Genomic DNA, 10,826 nt, shown 5'->3' with positions numbered 1-10,826 from the left:
TTTCCAAGACCCAGGCAATAGGGTCTAAAGACTATGGCAGTGCTTCTTGAGTTGTTTGGAACAGCACTTCAGGCTGTCTACCATAGTCAGAAGTCCTGGAAAACATCACAGATGGAAGGGCAGATGTAGCATGCAGTCTCCTGTCCAGAGGTATTTTTCTCATGATAATGTCCACTGTATCAAGTAGAAAATCTCCAGCAGTATTAGGTGTCCATTAGCATAACCTCTGAGATAAATAAGGTAGGCTTTTACAACAAGCATGGTTTGTCCAAAGGCATAGAAATGCCCTTTCTGATGACATCTGTTTGCTGATACATTTTGCTGCATCTTCCAAGTGGGCAATATTGTCAAAATAATTATTGTTTAGGCAAAGAAGAAACTACTTCCATGCTAATCTAAGAATTATTTCATACTTTATTTTGTGGAGGCTGACTGAACTGGCCCTCAATTACCCTTAGATGGTTTGTTGATGCCCTTTCAAATCTGCAATTAGTAACTGTATCTGCTGCAAAGCATAAACTACTTCATATCATTGGTTAAGCAAGAGCTCAGCACCAGCTAAGAAATATCAGCTAAGAAACTGATATTTTGACCTCCATCTTGGAAGAAAATATGTAATACGGAAAGGTTATCACACTTAAAAAAAATTACTTAAATCAGTTTTAGTGGATTGAGACCAGCCCTGAGGAGAAGGAGAAGTTGGTTGACGAGAAGCTCAACATAATCGACAATGTCTGCTTACAGGCCAGAGAACCAACCAGACCCCAGGCTGCATCAAAAGAAGTGTAGACATGAGGTCAAGGAAGGTGACTTTACCTCTCAACTCTGCTCTTGTGAGACCTCACCTGGAGTGCTGTGTCCACCTCTGAGGCCCCCAACCGATGCAAGCCACTGTATCTGGGAGAGGACCGGTGCTGTGCCTTCCCCGAGTGTCTGCCGCAGATCTGGAGACCTCTGGAGTCCCTATCAGTGGCTGGTGACCCTCAGGAGGGGCCGTAGAGCCGCTATGCAAACACCCACAGTCCCAGGAGCGATGACAGGCCCAAATGCAGCTATTTCCAGGCTTGCACACAGAAGATGAAGAGACAGAGAGGGGTCTTTTGTATGGGTTCTGAAGGGTTTATTCCAGCAGAGGGTCCCGTGACAAAAGACATTAACAGGAGCGGGTCCAGGGGTTTTATAGGGGTGCAACTAACCAATCAGGTTTAGGCAAAGGGGAGGGGAGAGTGCAAATGGACCAACCAGATACAAGGTGGGAGGGAGCAGTGAGGGGGGAACCAATGGGGTATCGAACACCAGAGAACTTTCTAGAACTTATACATATTCAACAGGATGATGCATATTCAAGAGGTCGTACATGAAATGGGGCAGGGAAATGATGAACCAGTTGTAGCTGAGTGGTTAACAGAAGGGTCTGTGGGTGCTCACCTTAACCACCAAGGGAGATATCAGACCTCTGAGCCGGCCCACCATGAGTTTAATGCTGTGTTTCAGCCCTGTGGCTCGCCAGCAACTTGGGCAGCAGCAGCCACCACTGCAACACCCAACTTAAGAAAAACATGGACCTGTTAAGAGAGTCCAGGGAAGAGTGACAAAGGGGATCCAAGGGCTGGAGCATATCTCCTATACAGACAGGTAGAGAGAGCTGGGGTGGTTCAGCCTGGAAAAGAGAAGGCTCTATAACACCTTAGAGCAGCCTTCCAGTATCCAAAGGAGGCCCTCAAGGAATCTGGAAGGGGAATTTGCACAAGGATATGAAGTGGCAGGACAAGGGGGAATGGCTTTAAACTGAGAGTAGGTTTGTATTAGATATTAAGAAGAATTTTTTTTACTATGAGGGTGGTGAGACAATGGCATGGGTTGCCCAGAGGAAGCTGGTGATGCTCCTTCCTTGGGAGTGGGCAAGGCTGGTACTCAAGGCTTTGAGCAACCTGTCTAGTGGAAGGTATCCCTGCCCATGGCAGGGGGGTTGGAACTAGATGATATTTAAGGTCCCTTCCAACCCAAACCATTCCATGATTCTTTGATTCTAAGTCAGCTCTAAATATGACCAGGTATGTCCCAGGCATGGCCCCCTCCACAGAAAATTTTCCTCAAATTTTCCTGTCTCAAACTAAAAGCAGCACTTACAAGAAAAGCCATTGTGTAGAAGGATGCGAGCAGAGGTTGTAAAAGAAGGCATTAAGTATCTCATCCTGTTCCTCATTCTTTGTCACTATTTCCTGCCTGCCCCTTCCAGGATGGAGAGTTTTCTTAACCCTCTTTTTGTTGCTAACATATTTATAGAAACATTTTTTTGATTGTCTTTTAGGGCAGTAGCCAGATTAAGTTCCAGTATTATTAACATAATGCTTACGTTCTGCTGTCTCCAGCCCATTTGTGTCCTGGCTGGAATTTTTAACTTTTCATAATTTGATAAGTCATGATTTTTCTCATATTTGATGGTGTTGCACTTCCATTAAAATTGAATATTCTGAAAGAAGTCAGAACTGAAACTTAACAAAAAGTCTCTATCAACAAAAGCAAAGCATGCTCCTTTTTTTTTTTTTTTACATGTGATTAACTTTGAAATGGTTGTCTTTATTTTGCCTTAAGTACAAACAGAATTTTTATGATTGTTGAGACTGAGAAAGCTCAGGGACACCTACCTTAGCAAATATGCCATCTAGAGTCAGTCAGCATGCAGCTTGCAGGTGGATGTGCCCTCTTGCATTTGTAGTTGTGTTTTCTGAGCTAAGAAAATTTTTTTCTATCAATGCAAGTAGACCAGTAAATAATAGTAGGTATATTTCTTTGTAACTAGGAAGCAAGGAAGAGTTTGCAGCATCTAATCATAAGCTGTGAAATTCTTTGCTGCAAGGATTCAATAATTGACACTCATATTTTTCTCACAAAATAATTTTAATAGCATTGGGTAATTTCAGGTCTTATACAAAATGTATTTTATGCATGATTAGATAAAGATAGTCAAATTTTGTGCTTCTGGATGTAGGCAGAGCAGTGTAAGAGCTGAAAAATATACATACCTCTCTCTCCTCTCATGATAGATACCTTAGTGTCTATCACACTACTGGTGTCCCATTTTATTTTGATAAAATTAGGGTGAGGGGAAGACGGAGGGATGGATATTTCCCTCTTTCTGTATTGGGTATTGGCTTGTGGAGGAATTATTTCAGGTACTAAATTAGTTGTCAAGATATTGTGGCATATATTGTGTTAGCACTGGAAAATAAAGGCAAAAGTATAAATAAAATGACAAGTTTGATTAGGCAAAAGCTTAATACAGTACAAATAAAACACAAAAGCATAGTTTCTGACATTTGATTCTATTTTAAATATTTTAACTACTTAAAAGTCATATTGCCTTTCAACTACATTATCTTCCCTAATGTACAGGAAAAATGAGTGTCTGTCTTTTGCAATAATGGTAGGAAATCTGCCTTCTCCTCAGATTATCATATTCTAGCAGTACTTGGGGGAATGTTATCAGTAAAAGAGTGTTTAATGATCTGAATTCATCTATGTTTTCTGTTCAAATTAATGCAGTGTTGGAGGAAGCAACCAACTTAAAAAGTACCAACTCAAATCCCAGCCTGTTGTTTCTTCCTTTGAGCCCGAAGGTGTTATATGTTACTCCCCCGCTTCTTGCAGCTTCAGTGATGTGAAGAAATGTATTTTCATATAGAGAACACAGGATCCCAATTATGTCAGTCAGCTGAGGTAGTATAAAGCCTTGAGTCCGTTGCAAATAACGGATAATAACATTAAAGTCAGTTTGTCTCATTACTCCATGAACATATGATGTGTTCCCATTCTTGTAATTACATTTCTTCCTATACAATATTCCCTGAGATCTTTCAGTGGCATCCTCCTTTGACAAGATAAAACCTGCGTGGTCAGAGTATCCTAAAGTATCTTTAGACTTTTTTGCATAACTTTGTAAAACTCTTCTACTGAAAGGAAGAAAAAAAAAAGATTGTTCCAGTTTCTGTAGCTCTTACTGCTCTAATTAGAAGGCAGTGCTCCAAGACTTCTGATGCTATTGCAATTAAGGTTCTGGACTTATACTGAGGAAATCTGAGTTCATTTCTAGCTTTTCAAGGCACTCTTTCTAACCTTGTCCTCAGATTATGTCTAATTTTTTACATTTATATGGTAGAGAATGATTGCTCTTCCGAAATCTCAGATGATTCAAACTTTCATGTACTCATGCTGTTCAGACAACACTGGTTGAAGTTATAGAACATCATATCTGTTAAAAACAAAATTTATATGTTGTAGAGAAGTTTAAACAGCCTTGCGTGGTGGGAGGGTGGCGCCTAAACTGAAACCAGTATTGCCTGTTGTTTGTAATCCCAACCCTCAAAATTTCTGGGCATGTTGAGCTGTCCTCAGAATTAAGCACTTATTACCTTGTTTTACCTCTTCTACTTAACAGCCTATATATCTGACCACAGCTACAGGCTTTCCAAAATCCATAGTGAATGATAGCTTTTTTTCTCTTTGACATATGACACTCTTAGAGTTGAAACATCACTGCAGCGATGCTGAGTTTATGCATGGGGGGGATGAAGAAAGTGAAGATTATTTTTTACTATGGAAATATATGATACGTATGTGTGGCATTTAAGTAAAACCTTATAAAATGAAGGCCTTGTTGCCTTTGTAAAATTATGGCTCAGACCTGTTACTTTGGCTAGAGAAGGACTGTGAGAAAAGTCCGTGAGATGAAAAACAATTAGTTTTTACCCATGAGAATGTAGTATCAACAGAAGCATGAAAGTTAAACAGTAGAAGGAGAAAACAGCAACAGATCTGCACCTGTTACTTTTCTGAAAGCCTGAATGCTGATGCTATAGGTAGCCAATGGTAGTATATTGAAGTTAGTAATAGCCAGTGAGTCTATTGTAGTGAATATGTAACACAAATGGTAACGTACAAAAGATGTATAAAAGAGGCTGCTTTGGTTAATAAATGGCTTTTTGGCCCTTGAAAGAGGCACTGTCTCTGTGTGTCGTGATCGTCCCAACAGCGGCACATATGGAAATATATGATACAGTAAAAAGTTCACAAGACAGCCCTGTGTAAATATTCAGTTTGAAAGTACTTTTTTATAATCTTTTATCAATGCTTGATCAAGTTTCCCTTAAATACACAGTGGTATATAAAGACTCTACCAAAACTGCTCAGGATCCCAGCATCTCTGCTAAAGCAGCATTTCAAGAGAGATGGTAGCCACAGCTAGTTGATGGCTAAATGCCAGTTTGAAAATTTTATTATGAAAATGCACTTCACAGTTCATTTCATAACTGTGGACAGACATGCCTCTTGCCTCCAGAGTCAAAAAAATTTCTAGGCTAAGAAAATGGGAACTATTCTTTTAAAGGGAGATGAAAACCTTTTTTTCCTTTTTTCAATAATTATTGCTCTTATTGGTGCAAAAATCTCTACAGATAAATTTTGGAGCACCTTTATTCCACGCAGGTCTACATTACATAATATGTAGATTACAATTGCTGTAACTCCCTTTATTTAGAATACTTTTTTTTTCCCTTGTCACTTTCTCTCCCTTTTTTTCTTTGTTCTGCTTTCATTTTCTTCTTTCTTTCTTTGCTGAATATGCATACTGTTCATAATGTTGTCTATACATATGGTTTTAAAAAACAGGTTAAATGCTGCCAAAAGTCTAAACACTTACCAAAGGCTTACTGTAAGACAAGTGCTACAGATATCCCAAATCATTATGTTCATACGTACAGTTAAACATTGTAACACACAAAATTAAATGAAGTTGACGTTGAATTCCAAGTATTGTAAGAATGCTCTTTTCTATATCTGGCTTTTTCTGAAAGTATCAAGAGATGGATCACACCTAGCAAAATCCAGATCTGTTTAAATTTCATCTTAAAATTACACTAGCTCTGAGTTTCAAAGGCACAGCTGTATTTCTGTGGCAGTCAATGAATGCGTGAAGTGAGGAGAAAGAACCAGGATTTCTGTGTCTGTCATTAGAATTTCCCGTTGAAGATGGCGGGAGAAATAGAGCAGTGATTTTACTTCTTTATGCTGAAATAAAATAAATAAATAAATATAGAGAAAATAAGATGGACAGAAAGAAAGAATGAAAGTGAGCAGCTTACTCAAGAGTGAAGCTGACACTATTCTTTTTTTGCCCTCTCTAACCTTTGTTCAGCACTGTGGGAGCATTTCAGCTTTTACAGCCTGTGCCCAGGCTGCCAGCCCCAGCTCAGTTCAATGCTTCCATCTGCTAGCAGTCCGTGGGTTTTCCACATCTCTATATGTGGTACTTTTCAGCTGAGTTTTGCTACAGTGTAGCCTGCTTTTATTCTCTTTTGTGCACTGACTGAGGAGGAAAATGGGTCTGCTTAATTAATTTATTTATTTAGATTAAAAAGCAGTAGAATTAATTTATTAATTAATTATAGAATTAATTAATTAATTAGAATTTATTTATTTATTTATTTTGATTAAAAGGCAAAAGAAACCCCAAAGCTTTGACTCCTATTATTAGGTGGAAATCACCTGTGTCCTGCTCTCTACCTGGTCCTTTTATTAAGGTCAAATGAACGTCTACATCCAAGTCCTTCTGAACTTCACTCTCAGGAGGTTAGACCTCTCTCTAATAAAACCAGCTTTTTTTTTGTTTGGTTCTTTAATACACAGAAGGAGAAAATATAATCTCCTTGAATAGAAAATATCATGCTTGACAGAACTTTTTTTATGTTACAGAACAGGCTGCTGTGACTACTAAAGAAATCCAGTTTCATGTGCTGTAAGTACGGCCAAGAGAGATCCTGAAATAGGATATGCTCAATAGGGCAGTCCCACTGCACTGAATTTCTGTTGTGCCACAGTGTGTATTATCAAAAGGCTTAGTGGTTTCCTTTGAAAATATAGTAAGCCCTGCATGGGTTTCATCACTCTCATTCCTTTACAAAAAAAACCAAAAAAACCCCAAGCCCAACCCCTCCTTTCTTCTGCCATCACAGAATACTTTAGGGAAAGAAAATGCCCCTGTTATTTTCATGCACTGCAGAGTTTATTAACAAAAAAACCAATTCCTACCACCATGGCACCTTTAAAATCTTAATAAATTACAGCAATAATTTTCTGTTAGCCATGCTACTGATCCCATTTGGATTTAAAGTTATGGCTCATTATGTTTAGCATCTGCTTTATGCGCACTGTTTTCTCATTATGAATAAATCAATAAATCAATTAGGGGCAGTGAGCTTTGCAGAGGCTTGCAGTAGAAAAATTGAAGATTATGTTAGTTAACCCATGATGCATCAAGTAACCATTTTCCTACTACAGGCCTATCCAGAAAAGAGACAATACTGATAGTGTCAGGATATGGAAAATAAGGTATCCCACACAACAGGGGAAGAGTTTGGCATCCCTCTGAATTAGACTTTCAGGCTACCTGCAGGCTTAAGGTAAATATGTTTAGGGATAGGGATCCTGAGATGGTTAACTCTGTTCTAAGTCCGTGCTGCTTTCACCATTTATACGGATAAAAAAGTATGGGAAGAAGATGACATTCCCCATCCTTACAGAGTACTGATTCCCCCTTCGTTGCTATCAGATTCTCAGGATTATTCTGGCTTCTGTAGATGCCTATGTGATGGGAGAAAACTGGAGTAATAATAATAAGAATTTTTGTACTTGTCACATTTCCAGGGATACAAAATTCTCCCAAAATTAGTTTGTAAGTTGCTTCTCCCTCCTTACCTCCTACCTCACAGACAAAATTTGGGTTTTTTCCCTAAAACCCATTTACAATATCAAAGAAACACAGTTATAATTTCAGGACATTTTTATACTCATAAAATGAAATTATGTTTGAAATCCACATTAAAAAAATATCACAAATAACGCATTAAAAACCCTTATAGTTGAAATTGAACAGTCCCCTGACATTTTTCTGTACTGTCACTATCACTTCTTCCTTCTGCTCAGGTGACATTGTGTTTCCTTGGAATCAAGAAGATCAAAGCAACTTCTGACCTCGGGTGGTTCGTGTGCTGTGAATTATGGAAACAACTGCAGCTGCCTTGGAGACTTCCACGTTGCCTGGAGTTTCAGCTGTAAATTTAGCAGAATAGCAGGAACATGAGAGTCAAGGAAGGAAGAGTACTTATGGGAAGAAGGGAGGCTGTGAATTTGTAAATTGTCTAGAATGAACTAACACATTTAATAACTCATGAAAGCTTGTCCTAGAGCTAATTTTTTCTAGGTTTTTCTTTATATGAAATAAAATGTATTATGCTGTTCTTCACAGAGGGAACAAGAAAGTGAGTTGTCTAATTTCCTTCTGTTCTTCCTGTTCTGTCTTTCATGTAAAAACCAGAAAATAATTCTTTTGATGTTGGTTTTTGGTTGTCTAGAAATGTTCTTCCTACAATTTCCTGAAGTTGATAGTTGCTTCTCAACTCCTAATCTAATACATTGTATGCTCCTACCTTAGAATAATAAAGAAAAAACAGCCTACAAACAAACAAACAAACAAACAAACCCCAAAACCAAAATAAACCAAAAAAACCCCAATCCCAAATCTCAAAACATTATTTCATTTGGAAATAATTTCTCTCTATAGTATTAGGTGGTGAGCCACTGGGACAGAATGCCTGGAGAAGTTGTGGATGCCCCATCCTTGGAAGTGTTGAAGGTTGGATGGGGCTTTGAGTAACTGAGTCTGGTGGATGGTGTCCCTGTCCATGGCAGTGGGGTTAGAACAAGATGGTCTTTGAGGTCCTGTCCAACCTAAACTATTCTGTGATTATCAACAAGAATTTGGCATAATTTTTTTTTCAAACAAAAGCAAAAGTAAATAATTGAAGGCAAAGGAAACTTTACCCATGACATCTGGTTTTGCTAGAATTATTATTTTTTTATCAATGACAATCTGCCATTTTAAAATACAGTAATATTTTGCATATTCTTTGGATGTCAACCTTTGACTTCCACAAACTATGACAACTTTCTCCAGAACAATAGCTTCTCTGAAAGCTTCATTTATTGTCAAAAATATTTTGTGTAAATATGAAAGTCTCCATCTGTAATATCACTTAATTTTTACGTTTATTTGTCTTTTTGTCTTTTAGTGTTAACTTTTATTCAGGACTTACTTTGACCATGTAATAAAATATTGAGCAGAACTGGATATTTGTCAGTTCTGCTCCTTCTATTCATACACCTTAAGAATTTAGCTTCAGTTCCTCGGTGTCTTTGTGGGGGAAAAAAAAAATCTTTACACATTTTTGCAGATTTTGTGCACTTTTAAAAAAATTATTCTTAATGGTAATTAAGGTGCAGGGTCCTCAAGGCTTTGAAGATTTGGTCAGGGGCTGGACTAAAAGGTTCATTTGTAGATTTCTTCAATTAATCAAGAACAAAATCTCTTGCAGGCAAATCTCTAAAGATCATGGTTTGTTTCTAAAACAAGTTGTACACCATTGTCTTTCGTGCTCCTGAAATCAAAGCTTTAGTAGCCCAATTCAAATAAAACAGTTGAAGAACCAGAAGAGAAGTAAGACAAGTTTTGTATTAGAATGTTCTTTGGAAATATGTGGTTAATGTGTGGCCCCAAATTTAGCTGCTTTGGGATGCTATTGCTCCCAAAGCTGGGATGGCTGTGTCGAAGTGTTCCTGCTGAGATTTGTCTGTCATGTCTTTGATAGAGCCAGGCTAATATTCAAATACATTTCCTACCAGTACTAGTTCACATTTTAAGCAGTATAAATCCTAGCCATTCTTTAGTCCCAGATGTTTGCTTCTCATTGCAACTCAAACAGTTGTAGCTTCTTAGACAAGCAAAGAAAAATTTAATTATAAAACTGGAAATATTTTTAACATATTTTTGAAAACACACAAACAAACAAGCAAAACCAAAACCAAACTGCAAGCCAAAAACTTCTGACTTTCGATTGAATGATGTGCATTTGTGCTCCTGAAATGCCATTTTTTCTGCAATTTTTTTCTGAAAATTGGGAAACTCCCACGAGTGTCTGGGATTCAAAGTTTTCTCTTTGGAGGGTGAAAAAATGTATTGTCTGTCCATCTGTACTAGCAAATCTTGGACCTCTAGAGGTAAAAAGAATAAAAAGTCTTTTATTAAGACTTTCTGTTCAGACTGGAGGGATCAGACCCCCTTCCAGATTTAAGCTGCCATGGTGCAGCAGAGCTCTGTAGCAGATGACCATGAGAATTACAAAAAGAGAATCTGGTGTATGTATATATATATATATATATATATATATGTATAAAACCAATTTTCAGTGAAGTTTAGCAAAGGTGCCAGGACTACAGAGACAATTAGGAATCTGAGATATAAGTGTAACTCTGTCAAGGCTTACAGTGACATGTCAAAATTGAAGTCATCAAATTTATAAATCTTTTAGCTTTTTGGTCAGCACTAAGATGCTTTCAAAGGACAGAACCAATACAGTTAACTCCTCAATATTGCTGTTTAGAGAAAGGTAACAAAGAATTTGTTCAAGCCCAGTCAACATTTTTTAAGTAAACTCTGCCCTGCTCTCAATATATTGTGGCTAAAACTACAGATAAATGGACGCAGTCTTTTGAAAATAACAAATCCAACCATCTAATCTTTATGTAACTGTTTTGTTTTCTTGAAATGCAGCATCTTGGGAAAGAAGTGCTAATTAGGCAGGTGAGCATAACTTAGAAAAAATTCTAAGGCTCTCTCATGTGATGTTCTGTACTCTTGGCCTTCTTCAGCCTTATCTCACTTTTAAAAGCTGAGGGTATTCAGTTTTCTGAAAGACAATGCTTGGTAAAAAAGG

The sequence above is a fragment of the Corvus hawaiiensis genome, chromosome 6 (genome assembly GCF_020740725.1).
Source record: "Corvus hawaiiensis isolate bCorHaw1 chromosome 6, bCorHaw1.pri.cur, whole genome shotgun sequence".
Classification (NCBI taxonomy): Eukaryota; Metazoa; Chordata; class Aves; order Passeriformes; family Corvidae; genus Corvus; species Corvus hawaiiensis.
The sequence above is the reverse complement of the archived record's forward strand: the minus strand, read 5'-3'. Positions refer to the sequence as shown.